The sequence below is a fragment of the Berghia stephanieae genome, chromosome 1 (genome assembly GCF_034508935.2).
Source record: "Berghia stephanieae isolate SIO BIC M18660-M18661 chromosome 1, UCSD_Bste_1.3, whole genome shotgun sequence".
In the NCBI taxonomy this organism is placed as follows: Eukaryota; Metazoa; Mollusca; class Gastropoda; order Nudibranchia; family Aeolidiidae; genus Berghia; species Berghia stephanieae.
The window spans coordinates 120306628-120330969 of NC_088360.1; the positions used below are offsets into that span (position 1 = coordinate 120306628).

The following is a 24342-nucleotide window of genomic DNA, read 5'->3' on the forward strand; positions in this document are numbered from 1 at the left end:
CAGACTGATTAGCTCATTTCGAATAAACACATTAATATTGATTAATGATCATCAAATTTAAAAGATAAAACACATCCCCTTTTCCCATGAAAACAAACACACAAAAAAGATTACTATTTGTGAATTTTAGTTTTGAAAAAGTTTTAATTAATAGTAATAGTTTTAATAGTTTTAGTTTTAATTTTTCAAAGTGAATTATAAATATAATATTCCCCTTTCCTGAAATATTATAAAGTCATTAATTAAAAATAATATTGAAACATTTAAAAGAATAGAACAATCATTCATAAATCATGAACATTTACAGATATAGAAATTTAAAAATGTTAATTCCAACGTGAAGCGGATAACATACATTTGTTCACCCCCTGGACAGGACGCTAGTCTGCCGCAGATTACTTTCCCCAGTCGTACTGGTACCCATTTACACCTTGGTCCAGTGGAGTATGTTCTTGCTCAAGGAAGAAACAAAATATGCTTCGGTCAGGATTCGAACCCAGTATCTCACAGTCCAGAGTCCAACAAGCTTACCACACGGCCACTCTGCCTCCTGAAACTTAAACCATTAAAATACTTTTTTTAAAGAAAGATAATTGTTCACTTAACTAAGTGATGTATCAGTTTGTTTAAAAAAAGACGAAATTTGTGATTTGGTGACAAGATAAAGTAAAGTTTGAAATGATACCGTTAATTAAGTTTATGACAGTGATCAAACTGTTCTCATACACACATTCAGAATTTGGAATAAAAGCAGTAATGCAATAATAAGCATAAAATAGCTGTGTCTTTGACTAGATTGATGAAAGTACATTTAAAAACTTCACTAAATCAATCCCTAACTCTCAAAAAATGAATAGCTTCAATCAAGTCCTCCTTCATGGATGCTCTCAAGTCAGATTTGATTATCCGAAGGGAGCTGAAGAGTCGTTCGACGCTCACTTGGGTCGTTGGCATTGCAGAAACCAAATGAGCTACGATGGCAACGTCTTCAGTATAAAGAGCAAGGGCTTCTTCGAACGATAATTTCATGGATCGGTTGATGGATTCCAAGCCCTTCAGACCATCCTCAAATTTTTTCCTTCTTTTTTCTATCTCAGATTGATGAGGAAGGAGATTCTGTTGTGTTGGTCTGTCCTCAATCTGGTCCAGAAAATCTTCAAATTCTTTAGCACCGGAGTCTATTGCAAGGTTGATTGTTGTAGATGAGTACGACGTAGAAGGGCCATCTGACACCGACAAACATTCGTTGATGCGTTGACTTTCTTCTCGTCTTGTGTCGAGTCTAGTGGCCATTTGCACCATCTGTTGTCGGGCCTCTTCTTTTTTCTCAGGAGTTAGAAGAAGCGGAGTGTTAGGGTCGACGTATATTCCTGCCAGAATCAGTGGGCAAGACAGTAAAACTGTCTCCCGACGCTTCATGGATTGACCGATTCCTTCTGCAATCAGTCCTCCTCTGTTTGATAATTGGAAGACAAGTCCTTTCCATTCCTTGAAAAAAGTTGCTGGCGTAAGGTGCTCACTTTGCAACTTTTTTGTTACACAGTAAGGAAACAGCAAAGTTGCCTTCAACTCAAGGAGTTCGTCCCACTGATTATCGCGAAGTGTAAGATCTTCATTTGCCAAATCTTGGATGTAGCTCTTGAGCTCAAGAAGCCTCTCCACCATTAGGTATGTGCTGCCCCATCTTGTAGCCTGATCAATGATGGCTCCTTTGCCAGCACGCCTTTTCAGGATAGCATCAATCTGAAAATTGGTCAAGAAAAATGCAGACCGTTAAACTATTATTTTTTTTATTCCGTTTTCATGCTAGACTAATAAGAAATTTATGAAACCCTACTCGTTTGTCATAAATTGAGGGGTGTAGCCTGAGCAAGTTGTGGCAGATACTAATCTGGTTTTATGAAAAATTACATGAATCTAATGACATTTGGTTCTAGGTGATTTGATTCAGCTACCGGCTGGTATGTCAAATTTATGTATAGTATGTATATTTACTATTTACAGTACAGCGCGATAAAATGATCTTAATGACCATTATACGAATATATATTACATACTGCTAACATCATTAAAATTGTTTAAGATATCCATCCACTACCTTTCAAATGAATTTCTTGATTTTGATCCGATACAGAAATCTTAAATTTAAAACAATGCAAGTATTCCTCATAACCATCCCCAACGGCTCAATTTGTAGTTGCTAGAGCGCATCGATTGTTGCTCTGGGGTTCAAGTCTGGCCGGCGGTGAGAGGTTATCATACCCATGATATAATTTAAAATTTAAAATGATGCCTGTTGGCCGGTATTGGGAAAATGTGACTGTCTCAGTAAGTTGTCCTAATTGCTCCGTTCTTGAAAGAAATTCATAATTCATTTAATCTTACCTTGGGGAGTCCGAGCTGCAGTGTCAACTTTTCTCACTTTTGCAATGAAGGTGCTTTCATGTTGATTTTTCAATCCATCCCGTATGGCTAGTTGCAAGGTGTGAACAGCGCACCGCATGTGTTGAATTGGAAAATATGCTGCATCAATTATCTGACTCAGTTCGTTCATCTCTTCGTCTGTTTGGTCGTCAATCTGTAACAACAAGTAATTTGAAGTGGTTTAAGAATTCTGTAAAGATCTCATGTCTGAGCTTAAAAGGCTAACCATACATTGAGTCCATTAGATAGAACCATCATTAAATCTATGCATATCATTTTAATTTCAATAATTTACCAATAAATTTTAGCTCAAATTATAAAATGTATTCTCTTTTCTTATCAAATTTGTATGAAGTCATTCAATTTTTCAACTTCTCATGACTAAGGTTATCATCGATACATATATCCTAAGTGTAGTACATTGATTGCCAATCACAATCAATTCAACTTTATATCTATAGTATATATTAAATATACAAATATAATTATTAAAAAAATAATATACAATAATTTTTTGGGGTTTTGACAAGAGTAGTTTCTTCAATGGAAATAATCAAGAGTTGATATTAATTTACTCACCACAAATGTGTTGGGATCATCATCTGTGTCATCATCCTCACCCAGGTCTCTTTTTGCGTTGATTCGTCCCATCATTGACACCATGTTGGATGCATTATCGGTGACAATAATCAGCACTTGGTCCTTGTCAATGCCAAACTCTGCCATCACCTGTTCCACCAATTTCTGCATAAATTCACTTGTGTGATCTGCATAAGTGTCTCTCACTGCGAGTGTCTGCGTACATGGCTCCCCATCATCATTGACAAATCGGGCATCAATAGCAAAATAATTCACTCGATGTCTTGTACAAGCATCCATTTTCAAGAACACAAAGCGATCCTTTAAAAGAATCCTTAATCGTTCTTTTTCATCAGCAGCTTTTGTGAGAACATAGTTTCTGACACTTCTCCTTTCTAAACACACCCCAAGTTTTTTTGCCATCTCACCATTCAACGAAATGAAGGCCGCTTGGTTGAAAAAATACAATGGAAGACTGTGTTTCACAACCATATCAATTATACTGTTTTTGAATTGTTGATGGTCATTGTGACAGTAACTTTATTACTAACAAAATGTTCAGTTATCCTTGATGTAGATGGCTGTTGTTGATTGAAGTTTGCTATCTTTTTTCCAGGAGGTTTGTCTTGCAAGTCTTTTTCGCTCACTCTGGTATGCACTTCTGGATGCAGTCTTTGTAAATGACGTTTTAGATTTCCTGCTCTGGTAGGGGTACTTTTGCTATCATTCCCTGTGTAGGCGCTTATTTTTGCATTACATATTTCATCATCATTTTCACCAATTTGACACTGACATAAGTAAAATTTTCCATCTGAAGAGATCGTAAAATATTCAAAAGCAGCTGATTTGCTGCTAGGGCCTCTTTTCGCCCTAATGAAAAAAATAAATGCTTACAAAAATAAGTCTGTATATTCTATTCCACCAGAACAATGGCTAAGTCCCAAAACTATCAAACAACAATGAATCACATAAAACACTTATGTCACAAGGAACAAGATCAAAAGAAAATCGGTATTTTGCTCTAAAACAAACTCCTGGGCCAGTAGGTTTTAGGAAAAATCAAAATTGAAGATGGAACACAGTTAACCACTTGTATTACTTTTTCAAACTGGACAGACACATGAACAAGTGATTAAAGTGAAAGTGAAACTGAGGACGTAATGAAACTGAAACTAGTATTCAAACTGAACCTGAAACTAGAACAAAAAAGAAACTGAAACTAGGACAAAAAGGGAACTGAAACTAGACAAAAAGGAAACTGAAACTAAGATATGAATAAAACTGTCATTAAGACCAACACAAAGAGGAAAAGTGAAATTAAGACAATATTGAAACTGAAACCATTTATACTAAAATAAAGTCACTTTTTATCGTCTTAAGGTTATCCCACTTTCTAATAGCCTAACTTTAACATTGAAGAGTCAGCATCCCCACCCCTCCCTCTAGTCAGGTACGGGGTGATTGCATTGATGCCAACTTAAATGTACAGCACGAGAGCATGAAGGTAAGGGAGTTTTGGAAGCATAGTTCACCTTTAGCTAATACCAATGTAATTTTTTTCAAATTCTATAGGCCTGGATACTATCTATATCTAGTATCTAAAATATTACACATTGAATGATATAAAAAATGCAATGTCTGAAAGTGGTAAGGAGTCGGAGTCGGGACTTCTAAAACCGACTCCGACTCCACCCTCAAACAACCGACTCCTACCGACTCCGACTCCGACTCCGACTCACCAGCCCTGTCTACAAGTATATTTTGTAATAAATTAAGAATCATATTGAGATACACATATATCAGCTGGTGTGTGGAGAAATAATAAAAAAAAAGAATTAATTATTGGGTATGAGGATGTCCCTTGAGCTTCCAGATTGGTCCATCCTTATTGTCTATTCCTTCTCCTATAGTTGAGGCTTTGGTATTTCTTTTTACTTTGGAATGAGTCATAGTTTTGCAGTCAGGGTCATACAATACACAATTCCGTGTTTACTAGCCAATTATATCCCACGGAACCTTAGAGTAGTGCTGTTGGGATGATTTTAAAAGTTATACTAAGCTGCTAGAAGTAAATCTGTGATGGATCACAATTCCTAAGTAATCATGATTAATGGAGTCACATTGTTGTAGATCTGCAGGGTCCCAGTAATCGCAAAAGTAATCATATCTGGTGGAGTCAGGAATGGTGATGAAGAAAAAAGTAATGGCTGACTGGACGAGAGTAATCACCATGACCCCATTTTTTTTCGCACTGTCACGGAGTGCTGCAGTCATGCCATTATTGTATTCTTTTCTAAGAGAATTTCCTCCAAGAGAGCTATTGTCTTGGAATTTGAAAAATTTAGTTTCCTCTTGCTCAACTCCATTTCACCGAGAATAAATTTCAAAAGGAAATAGAAGCTAAACGAAACAAAAGCGGATATGGTGCTGATGAAATCTTTTGCATCGGAAAAACAAAACAGCAGCTCAAAACAACCGATGGAGTCTAGGGCTAGGTCAGGACTTCCCTCGCCCATTTCTAGTATAAAGCCCAGCTAGTCGGAGACTAAAATATGCTCATTAAATCCGATTTTTTATTAGTCACTTGCTCTGCTTAGGCTTAATAATAGCAATTCATTTACTAGACTAGTAATTTACTAAATCTAGTCAGCGTTCATGAAAATGGCCCTCGGGACTCCCCAGACTCGTCTTCTACTTCTTGTGTTGAAGTCGACATTGTCAGGTTGTCTTTTGGGTCATGTTCAGTTGCAAAACAGGCTTAAGACTAGCAAGTCATTTACTATACTAGTAAATTACTAAATCTAGTTAGCGTTCATGAAAACGGTCCCAGGGATTCCCCAGATTCGTCTTCTACTTCTTGTGTTGAAGTCGACATTGTGGGGTTGTCTTTGGGGTCATGTTCGGTTGCAAACTTTGCCCAAAGTGTTGATGTTAGTCTTTCCTCTGCTTTTTTCAGCGCATACTCATCTGTAGGTAATTTTTAAAATTGGGGATCGAAGAAAGTTGAGACTGTTAAGAGGAATGATGTTTGTAGAAGCCCAAATTGGTTTTGCATCCAAGTTCCTAGTTCGTGAGCAAGTGTATTGTTTTCACAATTCTTGAAGAGACATTCTTGGAGCTGTCTTACATTTATTTTTTTCTCCTGAGACCAGGTGGCTACCTTGCCTGTTCTTGCCAAATAGTAAAAGGGTGGGTCAAATAGCAGAGCAGTGAAATAGACAGTAGATAGTCACACACACAAAAAAGTAGTCTAGAGATATACAAATGCAAAGCAAGATTGTGGCAGGGACCTACATCCTACAGATGCCCAGTGACACTGCAGTATTTTTATTTCATTTCATTAGTGACAAAAAAAAAGATGTACTTCTCTTTTTTTTTCGCACTGTCACAGAGTGCTGCAGCCTTGACATTATGGTATTTTTTTCTATGAGAATTTCCTCCAAGAGCGCTAATGTTTTGGAATTCGAAAAAGGTGTTTTCCTCTTGTTCAACTCCATTTCGCAGAGAACACAAATGTTAGATTGTGTACTAGTAAACATGCTCAAAACTCTTTTAGGGGCTCCAAGCCAATAGCAACACAGCAATATCACAAATTTTCCCTGACAGACACATTGCTTTTAATGGCCAATTACTCATTAAAGAGCCTTTTCCAGTTACTTGACTTTGAACCTCTCAGAGAAAGGCAAGTGTCCTACTACAAGACAACAAATCCCAACTTAGTAGGGGCCTGAGGGGAAGGGGTGAAATTTATTGCCTATTCTCCTCACTACAGTACATCTATTTACATTGTTTATTGGTAAATATGGGTGCCATGTCGGTTATTATGAAGCTTTAAAATATTCATAGTAGGAAAGCATTTCATTAGTGACAAAGAAAAAAAATAGATGTACTTCTTTTTTTTTCCATACTGTCACAGAGTGTTGCAGCCTTGTCATTATTGTATTCTTTTCCAAAACAATTTCATCCAAGAGCGCGTATGTCTCGGAATTCGAAAAATTAGTTTTCCTCTTGTTCAACTCCATTTAGCAGAGAATAAATTTCAAAAGGAAATAGAAGCTAAACAAAGCAAAAGTGGATGTGGCGCTGATACTGATTAAATCTTTTGCATCGGAAAAACAAAACCGTAGCACAAAACAACCCATGGAGTCTAGGGCTAGGTCAGGACTTGCCACGTCCATTTCTAGTATAAATTATAAAGCTCAGCTAGTCAGAGACTGAAATATGCTCATGAAATCCGATTTTTTTTAGTCACTTGCTCCGCTTAGGCTGAAGACTAGCAAGTCATTTACTATACTAGTAAATTACTAAATCTAGTTAGCGTTCATGAAAACGGCCCCAGGGACTCCCCAGATTCGTCTTCTACTTCTTGTGTTGAAGTCGACATTGTGGGGTTGTCTTTGGGGTCATGTTCAGTTGCAAAACATTCATCCACTGTGAGTTAAGCCATAACAAGAATGAATGAAATTAATTAGTAATTTCTGTTATTTATCCTTTGGTACAGTTCATGATATGAATGAATAAAATTGATTGTTCCGTGCTCACTCTGACATGAGGGGGGATTGGGGAGGGGGGTCTTCCAAGGGTGATGATAGAGGCTTGCTCCCATCCTCTCACACTAGTTCAAAGTCTTTGTCTTTGGAAGAATTTATTGATTTATGTCTGTACCATTCCATTATATGCAAGTGCTATTTTTCCTGCCTATCTGCAAGTGCTATTTTTCCTGCCTATCTCTTAATGTTGAGCGCTGCATATATCATCATCATTTTCCATAGTGCTATGCCAGACTCACTCACTGTTGATGATTAGCTTACAATAAATTGAATTGATTTTCATCAGAAAAAGCGGAGATCTCCATTATTTTTTCAGATGACAAAGATTTGCCTCGGTCCTGGCAGTCCTAATGGATGAGGAGAGTTATTCCGTCTCTTAATTTTGCTCCACTAGGACATTGGCGAATTGGATCCTCTTTTCCAAGGATAGTTATCAGTATCCAAAGGGTCATGACAATTGGTTAGCATTATGGTTTTATGCTGCAGATGTCACCCTTGGCTGACCTGTTGTTTGGTCCTCCTTAACAATGTCTGGTTCCTTGTGATGTTGATTTAATCTCCCAATTATTGAAGGGGGGCCTTAACACATTCCAACTTGAAAATCTATCCCAATGCATTCATTTGCTTGCCTGCATTTGAAAGTTTTGGCCCACAAAAACACTAAAAGGTTGAACTTTCTGTCAGAACTGTGAATCGTCTTTATCTTCTTATCCATTGAATTAAGTCTGTTTTAAATTTTATCTTGATCAGATGAAAAGCGAAAAGCATGAACACTAAACTAGTAATTCCATACAAAAATAAAATGATAAACAATGATCACATTCATCATCATCCATCGTGGCTTGTGCTCTTGAGCACGTTGCCGGTCAGCTGTCTCTTTGCAATTTTCCTTCTTTTTTTCATAAATGGCAAAGATTTTCAATGAAATCTTGAGGCCAGAATTTGGCACACTGCTGTTGAGATTGAATTAAGCTTGAAAATTTTTCAAGTAGAAATAAATGTCTTTTGATTGAAATATGGATTGACAGAGAAAAGCAAAGCAATTAAGTTTCTCAAAACCCTTTTTTTGTGTGATTTTTTTTTTAGAAGTAGACGATGTCCCTGTCCCATCTGCATACTGCTTTTGTTGTGGACAACGGCTCCTGTCGACGTCTGCCAACTCCTTCCTTGATTGTGGTGTAATGAGAGGAGCCATTGTGAGTTGCTTTAGCTTATGGAATTTTTATAAGAACATTACAAAGTTGAAAATCAAAATGTTATGACAAAATTGATGTTAAAAATTTATAATTTGGATCACAATTTCATTGAGTAGATTCTGAGAAACGTTTGACAAAGTATCCCATACCCTTAGAAAAATGACATATTGAGAAAATAGCAAAATAGCTTTCCGTTTTTCACACTTTTCTTACTACCTGTAGTACCCTTTTTAACTGTGGTTATTTTGCCTTTATAGTTTATTTTAAGAAGTTGAACTTCAGTAATATTATTTCTAAGATAATAAAATGTCGTTTTCCACCAAAATCTCAAAATCAATTTTTTGAAGGATTTTCCAAATAATTAGACCCAAACCGCCCCTTAAATCCTGAAATCAAATTAGAAACAAACCTGAGTAATGAACTGAACAAAACAGTAAATAACAAGTCAGAATAAAATGTTGTATTTGTGTGTGTGTGTGTGTGTGTGTGTGTGTGTGTGTGTGTGTGTGTGTGTGTGTGATATTCCATCAGTAGGATTGGAGGAAGGGGAATGAATATCAAAATTTAAATTGTTCCCGATGCCTTAAGGGAGTTGTTTCCTATAAGACAAAAGAGCTCTGATTTATCAGGTGACCAAGTACCAAGCACCTATGTAGAAATCATTGTGCCCATTGCCATATCTTAAAAATAATGAGACATTTTTTGAACAGTTCCACAAAGTTTTTATTCAATGAAATGAGTAAAAAGATTCAAGATTGAAATTTTCAATCTTAAAGCTCTATTTATCAACCAAACCACTGCCACTGTGACATTTAGTTGTCATTTTGTCAAAAGTCAAAATGTGATTTTAGTTTGAAAGACTGTATTTTACAATTTTCTGTATGAAGATATTGTAAAAAATGATATACCGATTCACATTCTATAAAAAGAGTAGAATTTATGTTCTGATTGTCGAGGTATGAGGTGTCAAAGATTTACAAGGATTTATTGGTATTTTATTAGTTCCTAGTGTTTGTATCTTTGCATTTTTTAAAATAAATAACTTATAATTGGTGATGCTCCACAGATCATAAATTAAATAGTGTTTCCTTTCTATTTGATTTTAAAATTCAAACAAATAATTTACCGCTGCTATGGTTGCTTAGTAGTCTATCAGTATTAATGTAATATTCACTTTGGACTTGGTAAATAATAGGCGACTTAAAAAGTCTTCTTTGATTCTCTCGAAGTGGATTTGTTTTTGTTCACTCCAAAAGTGTCTTACTTTTACCCTTTGTCAACCCCTAAGTCATAACCTGCCTGTCATCACATGCATTATATAGTTTTTCTTTTCATCAGACGACCAGTTAAGAGTAGTAATTCAAATAAGTATCAATTTAATTGGGAAACAGGAATATCTAACTAAAATTTTATGATTAATCTGATATGATTTTAACATGTCAACTAAACGTGGAGTGGGTGGGGATTCTGACCTCCCATAGCGGGCAGGGAGGTACATACTGTGTCTTCTATCTCCTTATATCTGTTTTCCAACATGCTTTCTGTCTTTGTCTTGGAATGAGGTTACTTGGTTTTGTCCTGGCCCTTTCCGGAGTCCTGGCTGGGAGGGAAACAGTCAAATGCATAGTTATTGTTTTGGGAGATGATATTTTTTTCCTTGTAAATCATCTCTCTGTTATGCGTTGTATTATGTTTAGTTTGCATATTATATTATATGATTGGTAAACATTTGAGTGTATTCTTCTTAGTTGGGACCTGTGCTTGTGTCTGGATGAGACTTTTAGGTGATCTCAAATTAAGTACATTGGTGGTATGCTCTTGGAATCTACATCTGCTGATCCCTATTTGTTCCCAGTTCCCCTTTGTCTGACTTTCTCTTTGGTGCTTTAATTGTAATTCTAGAACGTTTTACTATCCCATTTTCTTCCTTTTTACTGGCGCTGATATAACCTAAATGTGTTGCAAGCGCCGTAAAACCCTTAAAAACAACAAAACAACGTGGAGATTTTAGTGACTTCAGATGCCAGAGCCTCAATCTAGAACCTATGCATTTTTAAATTTTAGATGTCTATTTTAAACAAATTACTTCTTTGTGTTTTTGTAGATCACTTTCATGACAAATTGCCATATTTATGGACAATAAAGATCTATTAAATTATATATTATTATTATTATTATTATATATTATTATATTATATAATTATTATTATTATTATTAGATTATTATTAATTATTATTATTATTATTATTATTATTATTATTATTCTCACACTTTTCATCAGGTTCTGTGTGTTTTAAAATTAGAAAACCTTAGATTTTATTTTGCGGCGGGATGGTAAATTAACTTGTCGCGACTTCTGTTTTAGGGTTTGTTTCTCTGTTAAGTGTAACAGGAAAAGTTCTTAGAGGGTGAATTAGCGACTTGCTGCCTATGGCAATGATAATATCCAGTGATGCCAAAACTCCGGTTTCACCGGAAAAACAATCCGGTCTGAAGCAAAAAATTCCGGGTTACGGGCAACTTCCGTTGAATTCTGGTGATGTTTAATTGTTCCAAGGATACCCCCCCCCCCCCCCCCCCCGCCCCCCCGTCCCGTCCAGTCACTACTAATACAACCGCCACCACAACATCATCTTCATTACCACTACATTCTACAACCACCACCACCACACACTATCAGCACGTACCATTACTACTACAACTCACCACCACCACCACTATCCACCCTCACTACACACTCCAACAACAACCACCACCACACGCATCATCACCACTGCACTACTACACTACAACCACCATATACACACACCCTCATCATCATCACTACTACTACAACCATCACTACCACTACTACTACAATCACATCACCATCCCTACTACCACTACTGCAACAACCACCACATCACCATCCATGCCACGAAACTACAACCATTATTACTTCATCATCTCTACCACCACCATCATATCACCATCCCCGCAACTACTATTACAATCACCACAACGCCACCCCTACCACCACCACTACTACTGCAACCAGTGTTGCAAGCGCCGCAAAAACTCTTTAAACAAATTTAGCTCAAATCCTCTCACCACTCTCTCTCTCTCTCTCTCTCTCCCTCTCTCTCTCTCTCTCTCTCTCTCTCTTCTCTCTCTCTCTCTCTCTCTCTCTATCTTCTCATCTCATCTCTCCTCTCTCTCTCTCTCTTCTCTCTCTCTCTTCTCTCTCTCCTCTCTCTCTCTCTCTCTCTCTCTCTCTCTCTCTCTCTCTCTCTCTCTCTCTCTCTCTCTATCTACTCTCTCTCTCTACCTTCACACAAATACACCACACACATACACACCGCCCATACACAAATCAATAAATTGCGCTCACTGGATTAATTTTTATGTTCACCTTCCTGCACTTGCCAATAATAGCTAATAACAAATACTTTGACCTCAAACTTTAGCCTCGTTAGATTTAAAGTTCGTGTTGCTCTAATTATCACTTGATGATTGCACTCCTCTTAGTCACTCACTCTCTCTCCTCTCTTCTCACTCTCTCTCTTCTCTCTTCTCTCTCTCCTCTCCTCTCCCTCCTCTCTCTAACACACACATACACTAGAACCACCACCATTGCATCTTCATTACGACCACAACTACTACAATCACCACCACCACCACATCATCACTGCCACTACTACTTCAACCACCACCGCCACATCATTATCACTACTACTACAACCACCACCACCACATCATCATCACTACCACTACTACTACAACCACCACCACCACATCGTCATTACTACTACAACCACTACCACTACATCATACTACTACTAAACCACCCACACCACATCATCACTACTACATAACCACTGCCACTACTACAACCACAGTCACCACACACCACCACCACCACATCATCATCACTACCCACTACTACTACTACTACTACTACTACTACTACTACTACTACTACTACTACTACAAGCCATTATGACATCATCATCATCACCACTACTACTTCAACCACCACCGCCACATCATTATCACTACTACTACAACCACCACCACCACATCATCATCACTACCACTACTACTACAACCACCACCACCACATCGTCATTACTACTACAACCACTACCACTACATCATCACTACTACTACAACGGGTGTCAACCAAAAGAGCGGAGAGGCATACCATAAGAGCGGAAAAACACGTACCAAAAGAGCGGAGGGAGTGGGCACAGGTGCGGCGCCCGATATCAAAGAAATGTACAAGATTACTGTAAACCTTATTTTTATTTATTGTTATTTGTTTGCCTAGTGTGTGGAAAAATCCCCCTCTGCATTTTATGGGCTTGGGACCAACACACAACGATATCTTTTACCGCTGTGAGGCTGCATTAGGATTTTTATTTGAGCTGAGTGTAGGTTAAAAATTGGTAAAATCTTGCAAGGGAAACTATTTACAAGGGTCTGTTGATAAAACTCATTGCCTTCACAAACTCAAATCTGGATCTTTGGCCTGTTTTTTTCTCACTAACGAGCTGTGCAACTTTCTGGTCTTTGGGCTGTTTTTTCGATTCTGCTTTTGATCTCATCTTGATATATGTCGTGGCCTGGAATTTGATTAGGGCGTCAGTGAGCAAGAACACGTTCGGGTGGGGGGCATAGAACTCCTTGTTCAGCATCGAGTGGAAAGACTCTGCTGCGTTGTTCGTTCTTTTCTGGCCTTTGGGAACAGAGGCCCACAGTGGAGGTGGAAAAGGACTTGAAGGTAGTATGTATGTTTGTAGCAGATAATCGGAGTAGTGGATCAACTTGGTGTCGTCTGGTTGGCAACTCATGAGGTCCATGGCGAAACTGTCCTCAACCTCCGACGGATCCAAAGACGAAAGTCCAAAAGTGTAGGTCAGCCACTTGCCAACCTCATTTTTTGTTTGAAACTCATTTCCGAGTCCCAGCTGCTGGATTTTCCTGTGAAGAGCCTGTCCCAGATGGAAGTTGCACGCTTTTACAATGACGTCTGGAATCAACGTTTTAAGCGCGGTCATGGCTGCTTTCTCAAAGTCCATGGAAAACTGTCTACACTGGAGAGAAAGTGATCTCTCACGGCACAGGGATAGGATTGCTTTCCACATGTTTTTGTAGGTTTCTTGAGTTTTTGATGGTAGCAAGCAAAATACAAGTGGGCAGTAGATGCCATTACTCAGACAGTGGATGGAGTAGATCTGACTGAACTGGGGAGGACAAGACTTGAAAGTTCCGTCAACAAATAGCTCTTCCACATGTGCTGAACACAGCTCTTTCAAGTTGCTGTCTGTTGAGAAAATGATTATTCCGGTGCCATCATCATTATGCAGGACAAACTTTTCACCTTTTGATGTGGTTGGATGAAAGTCGTTGTTCAGTATTCTGTGGACGTCCTCTCGTGTTTTCGGCAGTTTTGGCAATTGTTTTCGTCTCTGCCTGTAGATAGATCTTCTTACGTTGATGATGTCTTTATGAACCAGGTTCGCCTCTTCCATTTGGAGAAGTTCTGATTTCATGATTTTTGCTGGTCTTTCTGACACATCAGCTTCGGCCCGACGTTTTACAGCAGCTCGAAGTATCGTCTTTTCTGTAGTTCTGTAGTCTCTGTCATGATTGTGATTTGTTACAGCTGTCAGCGTTGTGGTTACTTGTCCGTCTGTCTTTACTCTTGATTTGCAGCCTTTAACTGTGCATCGCCAGTACTTGTCCCCATGACTTGTAGCATAGTCCAACCGATAAGTGTAGTTATTTAGGACAACGCAGTCAGCTCCTTTTTGGGTCTTTGATATTTTTAACGTGTCCATACAGATGAGTTGAAGAAAGAATGGAAGCCCGAAATTATCTTATAATATAGAGTTTGGAAATCAAACTACACACACACACACTAAATAACCTCGCGGTGTCTCTAACAATGATAGGCTATGTTATGCCTACAATAAGCACGGACAAGAATCCCGAAATTATCAAAATAAAAACACACTAAATCAACTCACACGTTTCTTACTCGGTACATGTTTTTCAAGCACACGGACGAGAAACACACTAAACTCACACACTTATAAACTCACATGCTTCTAAATCACTACATATTTTTCAAGCACACTCCCCGACAATTAAGAAAGATCGTAAGTACTAAGCAATGATCCTGAAACAGCTACGAACTTTTCAAACCCCACTGGTTTTTTTAAAGAGTTTACAGTAACCCTCCGCTCTTTTGGTATGCTGGCAAAATGACTATCTCCGCTCTTTTGGTATTTTCCGACTACAACCACCCACACCACATCATCACTACTACTATGACCACTGCCACTACTACAACCACAGTCACCACCACCACCACCACCACCACCACATCATCATCACTACCACCACTACTACTACTACTACTACTACTACTACTACTACTACTACTCCTACTACTACTACTACTACAGCCATTATGACATCATCATCATCGCCACGACTACTACTATTACTACTACTACTACTACTACTACTACTACTACTACTACTACTACTACTACTACTACTACTACTACTACTACTACTACTACTACTACTACTACCACCAACACAACATCATCCTCACTACCATCATTATGTTTTGGAGCTTTTCTTCACTTGAAATAAGGAAACTTTGGGGTTGTATTTGACAATGTGTTCATATATCAGAAAATATTTGTAATCAGTTATCTATTTAGATCTATACAATATGTAAACACAATACCAAATATCATCCCAATTCCTTTTTTGTGTGTGCGGAAATTCCTCTTTCGGCATTGAAATTCCTCCGAGTGGTGTCTGAAATTCCTGTGAGTCAAATTGAAAATTGGCGTCTCTGTAATATCTATTTCTTATATTTTCGATTTTTGTCTGACAGGTTACACTTTCTGATGTAGATATTTGATTTAGCTTGAGTCTTGACAATACTTAGGCTATCTAGCCTTTTCATCAATAACCCTTTTTTCCTGGTCAACTGATATACTTATATTTATATATAATTCAACTCATCCATATCCCTTTATAAAGGAATCATTATGTGCAATGCTCGTGTTTGTTGTCCAAAAGCTTTGTAGTGGTAGTTGTAGTTGTAGGTCTTCAAATTGTTCAATTTACACCATATCTGATGGTCGGAACATAGAGGATGTACAAATGTTAGTAATCTAGTCTGATTTAGAAATTGAGATTATTTTCTCTTAAGATGTACATAAATTTGATAACTTCAACTATGATTCTGATTCCCCCCCCCCCCCCCCCCCCCCTCCCTTATATTTGTTTGCTAATGCTGTAGGATAGGAACTCACTCTACGAAAGCAAATGTAATTGGTAAGGTAAAATAATTAAGTTGGCTTCTATTACATTGACCCTTTTTTTTCCGGAGAGAGTTGAAACGGAAGGGGGAGGGGGGGCACCACTGAAGTATGTCTCCTTATTTTTGATTCTGTTGTTGTTGAAAATTTGATCAGAACATGTATTACATTATTTTATTAGTTAGATTTACTGTGATCATGCAACATTTACTCTTTTTAAATTAAATCTTCCACTATGTGTGGGTTAATTGTGCCAATGCAGATATTTTAGTCTCTTTGATTTATAATATCAGCGACTGCTATCCAGACAACTATCTGAATTTAACTAACAATTAAAAAAATTGTAGCACCCAGTACGTAGTAGGGGCTTATTGTTTCCTCTTATCCACAATGTCGACTATTCACTTCATGTGTCTTGAATGTCCTTAAGGTAATGTCTTATATCTGAATGGCTATTGATATGACTCCAAACTTTCTTAGTGGTGTAAAACTCCTTACCTGTGTAAGAATTGAAGCAAAAATGTTCTAACATGTGATGTAGATGAAAGGATGTCTTCATTAAAAATATAAGATTTCTAGGGACGAATAAATCACAATGAATTTTGGGCCCATTTTACGATTTTTTTTCTCCATTTGTCCAGGTACCCAACATATTGATAATTGTCCATATACAGGTACTACAAGAAATAAACATGGCATGCAGGCTTTCAAAACATTCCATATAGCATTCTGCTAATTTCTTTTAAAGGGTTTGATTCTTTCACCTTCCCATGGTGGTCAGGAAGGTCATCCCTCGCTTTGTCTTCTAACCTTCTTTACCCGTTTTCCTTTTCCAAGTCGCTTTCTGCATTTGTCTTGGAATGAGATTTTTGGTTTTGTCCTGGCTCTGGCCAGAGTCCTTAGCTAAGAGGGAAGCGTATAGTATTCGTTTTGGGAGATGATATTTCTTTCCTTGTAAATCATCTCCCTGTTTTGGTCTTATATATATATATATATATATATATATATATATATATATATATATATATATATATATATATAGAGAGAGAGAGAGAGAGAGAGAGAGAGTATATTATAGAACCCCACAAAAAACATACATCACGTGTGAAAAAAATATAGACCAATCTCAGTCTATTGGAGACAATAAATTTAGTAGGTAACCTTAATCAATCAGGACTTAGCATTTACAAAGCTATGAAGCTTGATAATCTAAGAATGTTGAGATGACAAAAAATACCATTGGATTTTATGACTTTCATAATGTGCAATTAAAAAGGGTGCATGTATTTGTGCGTGTGTCCATGCGCTCAGGTCTGTGTGTTTGTGTATGTGTGTATGTGTTCCTATGTGTACTTGTATGAGAAATATTTATGTAGAGAGAGAGAGAGAGAGAGAGAGAGAGAGAGAGAGAGAGAGAGAGAGAGAGAGAGAGAGAGAGAGAGAGAGAGAGAGAGAGAGATTATTTTATTCGTGTGAATATTTTATTTAAATGCTTACATGTGCCTCTTTTATTTCAATGACTGGCAATGCTCATATCTGTTGTCCTCTTTTGTATTGGTGAGTGCACACATTTAACAAATGTATACAGCAAATTATGGATGGCATTATTATACTTAGAGTTATCTAGTATCGTCTTTTGTTTTATGGTTTAGTATGTTATTGGTTCCATTAAATCATCTGTCTTCAAAGGAATGACTAGTTAAGACTTAGTTTTTGCAGTTCTGTGACCCCAAACATGAACCTGATGAGCCACATTTTCTTGAAAAATAAGTTACTGTGAAAATTATGTTACTCAGAGGTAATAATTTCTTTACAACATTGGTCAAGTTTGGAAAATCTATTCTTTAAAAAAAAAAAGGACTGGGGTCAAAATTTTTCCAAACAGCACATGTTAAATTTTTGCCAACGAGCACAGAATTACTAGCAAATCTAAAAATTATAAAGCTATATTTTGTAGGTTGTTGGCAGGAGACCGTGTAAAGACCATTTGAACAAGACGGCTATCAATAGAATAAAACGGAAAACAAACATTTTATGGCCAGCTCAATTGATTGTCCTTCTTTTTAAAGTTGTCTTATTTCCAAAATGACTGGGTGGGGATCCTGACCTCCCATAGCGGGCAGGGAGGTACATACTGTGTCTTCTATCCCCTTATATCTGTTTTCCAACATGCTTTTTGTCTTTGTCTTGGAATGAGATTACTTGATTTTTTTTCCTGGCCCTGGTCGCAGTCCTGGTTGGGAGGGAAACAGTCAAATGCATAGTTATTGTTTTGGGAGATGATATTTTTTTTCCTTGTAAATCATCTCTCTGTTATGCAGTGGCGTGGGGCCATTGGATCGAATGGTGCCAGGCACCACACCAATCTTTTAAAAATCATTAACAGCATAATTTAATTAAAAATAAAACAGAAATTTTATCTCCACTGTCTTTCGCCAACTCGCCAACAACATACTGCCTTTTTAGTCTCCACTCTGTTCAAGATTCCGAATCACGCACTGCGCCGACTTGTGTGTTGGTGACATCACTGCGTGAATTAGTGACGGAATCAACACCGTGGTGCAAAGCAATCCAAGCTCCAGTTAATGCTCTATCCATTAGTATCGCTACAGCTGATTGAGCGAGAAACTGGGTCGAATTATACTATCCTCAAATAGCGGAAAAACCCTCGACTTGTGACAGGATTTACCAACATTTTTCTTGCTTGTAGTGCCGAGTTGATGGTTACGTGTGTATGAGTGTCTATTTGTGTGTGTGTGTGTGTGTGTGTGTGTGTGTTTGTGCGTGTGTATTTGTGTCAGTCAGAGAAAGAAAGCGAAGATTGTCACGTTATACTTTGGTGTGTTTTTTTTTTGATTTCTTAAGTACTTAAGTGGAGTGATTTTCCCTTTGTGATGCTTTAAGATCTGAATCTACCTTTTATTTGTGCAATCATTAATCGTATTCCACTGATTTCCATTGAGATATACTTTGAAGTTTTGTTTTGTTAAACATTGAATTGCAATGAATCAAGTTGACTCTTTGCTTCACCGACCGTTTGGGAGATTGACACAAGATGACAAATTAGAAATAAAAAGACTAGTTCCTTACCAACCAACTGATTTTGAATTAACACAGGTGTGAAAATGTAGAAAACGCTCTTTTTCAGTGACATGGTATGACAGACATGAATGGCTCACAGTTAGTTTAGAAAAAAACCCGTTTCTTTTGTTTTTATTGTCTACTTTTTACATATACAACAAACACTGACAAATCATGGGCATCTATAGGCTATAGTGACCTTAACCACTTCCATCGTATTTCTTGACCTCCTGAACGTTGTTTTAGCATCCTTAAAAGAGTGAAAAATTTCTTGCGAAATTCAATGAAACAGGAGCGGTTAAATTCGTTAATGATTCTGTCAATTCACAAAGCTGAAATAGATGCCATTCCAGATTTCAATAAACAAATCATAAAAAGATTTGCAGATTTTCTTTACAAGTACTAAAAGTAAGTAATTTCTGTCATAGGCTTCATTTCTCTTTTGATTTACATTTATCACATATTGATTGCATTATCTACCAAACCCAATCCTTTAAATGGTGGACAAAGAATAATTACAAAGACCTTTTCACACGGGACTTGTATCTCAGTGTTGTGGCTTGTTGTTTTCATGAATCATTTGTTTTTGTGAGTTTTGTCCACTCGTTGAAACCATCGACCCTCCCCCCACCCTTCCAAAAAAAGAGAGAGTTTTCAACATGTGCTCTCTCCTCTTGCGGGTGGTTGGATGGGAGCATCACCCTTGAATCATATACCTTTGATGTTCGCATGGGTGTACGATCCGATAGTGATGTCGTTTCTTCTTCTCTTTACTAGCCTATCCTGCTTCTTTGGTTTGTGATTGTATTTTTGACAGGGGATATTTTTTTTCCTGTAAATCCTCTGCCTGTTTGTTCTTGGTTATTTATAATTTAGCTTATGATATCTTTAGGTTATGATTTTGATTGACATTTGTACTATTTTTGTTAGATTGCTTGTTTTTTTGTTTCAGCGGTCTCTCATATAACCTCAATTGTGTTGGAAGAGACCTAAAGCAACAAACAAAAAAATCTCTCCTCTTAATCGTGTTCACTGTTTTAGAATTTTTTTTTCTTCCTCTAATCACGGCACCACCATATGCCGTCAACACGCCACGCCGCTTCTGTTATGTATTATTATATTTGTTATTTTTAATGTATAATGTAAGCATTTGAGTGTGTTCTTCTTTGTTGGATTTTGTTCTTGTGTCCGGATGAGACTAATTGGTGATCTGAAACTAAGTACATTGGTGGTGTGCTCTTGGAATCTACATCTGATCCCTATTTGTTCCCAGTTCCCCTTTGTCTTACTTTCTCTTGGGTGCTTCATTTGTAATTCTAGAACTTTTTACTATCCCATTTTCTTCCTTTTTACTGGCGCTGATATAACCTAAATGTGTAGCAAGCGCCGTAAAACCCTTAAAAACATAACTTTCCAAAATGAGAATCCGACTTGGGTATCGTATCTCTATCCCCAATTGAAAGTTTACCATATGCTTGTCCAGACGATCATACCCGTTGGATAACTGACAAGGCAGTACAATGAGTTGGTAAATAACACACCTGTGTTGCAAAAATCATTTTTGTCAATGCGCAAATCAAAGACCAAGGGCTATTTTAGGTCAAATTTAGACGTTTATTCGAGTCAAACAACTTTGAGCTGAGATGGTCATCGAAATACACAATTGGAATTAGACATGCCATAAGTGTGATTGGGAATCCTGCTAGCCCATTGGTAGAGCACTCGTTTTGCACGTAAAGGAAACCGGATCGATCCTGGATAAAGCCGATATTTTTTCTGCCCCCCCCCCCTGTCTGCACAGGAATGATTGGGTAGCCGGTTCTGTTAGATCTGGAAGAAAATATGTTTGCGATAGTCGAATGTCATATCCAAAGGGTAGCAAACAATTGCTATTATTCGTTTAACTTTAAACACAATAGACACTGGGATAAACTCTGATACCATTGGCCTTATAGCTCTGAAGGACTACCTGCATAGGTGTGATTCAAATTTTAAAGAGAATGAGAGAGAGAGAGAGAGAGAGAGAGGGGGGGGGGGGGGTGGAGGAAGGGAAAGAGAGGAAGGAGGAAGAGAGAGATAGAGAGCGTGTGTGTGTGTGTGTTTGTGTATCAGAGAGAGAGAGAGAGAGAGGGGTGTGGAGAGAGGGAAAGAGAGGGAGGAAGAGAGAGATAGAGAGCGTGTGTGTGTGTTTGTGTATCAGAGAGAGAGAGAGAGAGGTGGGATCAAAAGCATGCAATTAAATATAATTGGGACTCGGATCGGTTTCATTTAAAATTGATAGAACATGTAACTCTTAGAAATATCGGATCCCGGCCAACTGTCTAAGACGGCCACTGTTGTGGGGTCCCAATGGTGACCGCCATATACAAGTTCGATTGTATTCCTTTTAGTGGGGATGAGACTTTTAAGTGATCTCAATCTAAGTACATTGATCGTATGCTCTTGGAATCTACACCTACCTGTTCCCTATTTAAACCAATTAACTACGTTTTACCTTTTCTTGTGTGCTTTGATTGTAATTCTAGAAATTAAAAAAAATTATTCCATTTTCTTCCCTTTTACTGACGTTAATATGACCTAATATGTCGCAAGGCCCGTAAATCCATTAAACACAAAAACAAAACAAATGGATTGCTCTTGGGTTTACTAGTTTGTACTATCTTGTCTGTCTTCCTTTCTCTTGCATAATCAGTTTTGTTATCTTTTGCTTCTCTTCATCTTCCTATAACCGGCGCTGAAATGACATAAACAGGCACTTCTTTCCTAGTACTTGCCCACCCCTCGCCCATTTTAGTGTTTAGAACCGTGGGATATTACAAGCGCATCTGTAACATGGGAAGAAACATTTGAACTGTGAGTGTGAGCTGAGGGGGTCACTCTTGGATTTCCAGTCTCTCCACTTATCCATCATCCCATTTTACCTTGTTTTTCTCCCTGCCTTAAATTAGGTTACATTTTTGTTGAACACTAACTTGGACCCCACTCATTTTTTATGGTTTATAGATCTAGTTAATGTTTAAGAAATATGATTATTTGTTGTAAATAATACCATTGTTACGTTTGTCAATTGTTCATGTTTTTGATGATAAAACTTAATTAAATAGCCCTTGCCAAGAAGTGTAGAGGTGGCGATAACACTTAATTCTAATAGCTTAACACTAACAATCTTCGTTTGAACCTGACGAGAACTTGCCCCCTCCTTTGCTGCCAGAGAACAACAATGAACACGTGTAACGCCAATCGCAATATTGATATATTATATTAATAAAGGCTGTACACTTAAGTCATTTACTCACAACATTCGCCAGCCGGATATAACGTAGACGTTTACCAACACACAAAATACAATTTAGTGAGAAACACTCATAGAAATGACTGGCTAAAACAATAACAAAGAGCTGAGTGACGTCAACTTCTATAAATTGGGCTAAATCCGGAGCATCCATCAATATTGGCACAAAACGTTAAATTCTCCGTGTTTAATAAAAATAAAATTCCTTGGAATAGTGCCAGAAGAAAACAGAAAATTGGCAGTGATGAAACTGAACTCACGAGTGGTAAGAGGTAGTCTTGATCTACATGCTTTATTTTTGGAATTTTTTGTTTTTTGTTTGTTTTGTTTTGTTTTTCAATGTCAGACAATCAGCTTCAGTCCCGATTTTGTTGTTTTCTTTTTGTTTGTATTCTGCACATAAATTGGCGTTTAAGTTGACGATTTATTTCTCAACTGTTGCGGATGTGTGATCTAGCGGTGTGACACTCGCCTTCAGAGGCCCTGGTCGGGTCCTGCTCATGACGGCGCAAAATTGATTCCTTGGAAAAGGCTCTTTTACTCACATTTTCTCACAGTACACATGTGTAAAATGAGTACCTAATCGGTCAGTGTTGTTGCTTTCGAAATAAAATGTTAATACCCCCCGTAAGATGTGAAGTTCCTTCGTGCATTTTAAGTGTTGCTGTTGTCTTTGACTTTGAGTACTTTGAGCATATTTATTGGATATATAAAAGCTCAAGCTGCTCTGAAACAATCGCTTTGGCAATTGATTAATAAGCAATCTGCAACTGCTGGTTCCCGCATGCAGACATTTATTTGTTTTTGATAAAATTATGTTGAAGTTGATGATGACGGTGATGACACAGGCGATAATTGTGATGAAGATAATAATAATGATAGGGGCCCCAATCGCTCAGTCGGTAGAGCACTCGCTTCAAACTCAAAGGGACTGGGCTATATCCCGGGTGAATTCGATATTTTTTCCGACCACACCCCCTCCCCGTGGGATCTGTTTTGTAGCTGGGTCTGTTAGATTTGGTGGCATACTTTGTAATAGACAAGTGTCCTATCCAAAGGGTAGCAAACAATTGCTAGTTTCCGTTTTACGCTATAGAAACCAGGAATAATTCCGACTCCATGGACTCTAATGGCTCTGAAGGATTACTTAAACAATAATGATGATTTAAAATGTTTTTGATACAAATTATCAACATACATTATATGATGTTGCTGTCATGGAAACGCAATTCAAGGCCGCCGTTTACAGTGCTGAAAAAAAAATTAAGTTTAAGAATTGGCGTTTATCTACTTTGTCCTAGAAAATCGCCGTTTTCGATAATGTCCTTGATGTTTGAATGCAACTTCCAAAGATTTCCCCAAGAGATTTCAATCGGTGGTTTACTTTGGTTCTAACAGACAATCATCCAAAAAGATTGCGGTTATCTTGGGTCAATGGCCTGCTAATGACATCTGTTATCTTCCTTCTCATATATCGATGACGACCTGGATACAATGGCTATGGATCGTTGATTTGCCAAATCATAACGAAATATCCGCAGGGGCATGACGTCTTAAGATAATATCTAACTTCACAAATGTGTCACTGCACTGTTCAGAACCATTGCAAAGCTGATAATGTTATTAAAACCAATTTAGACAATACAAAAATGAGACCGCCCATTGTAAACATTACGACAGTGGAACCTCGGTATAACAGTGATGGTGGGACCAACCTAAAATCCGTGTTATAACCGAGTCAAGTTATAGCCGAATTTCAAGAGAAATAACCCAAGTGGCCTGAATCACAGTTAATGAGAATTGGCTTGAACACTACAATTGTTTGTGACGTTAAGCCGATTTTTTAGCATCGGTTAAAGGACCATATACTTTGGGATATTTCTCGCCACAG

General features: G+C 37.7%; 1 protein-coding gene across 1 annotated transcript in view; it reads left to right on the forward strand.

Annotated features, from left to right (window-relative positions):
* The first annotated feature begins 4403 nt into the window (after window positions 1-4403).
* The window catches only part of LOC144962933 (patched domain-containing protein 3-like), a 99077-nt gene continuing 79138 nt past the window's right edge, over window positions 4404-24342 (forward strand). The window contains exons 1-2 of the mRNA XM_078896343.1: window positions 4404-4507; window positions 8640-8749. The gene's annotated coding sequence lies outside the window, so the exon portion shown is untranslated. The remainder of the gene's footprint in view (window positions 4508-8639; window positions 8750-24342) is intronic.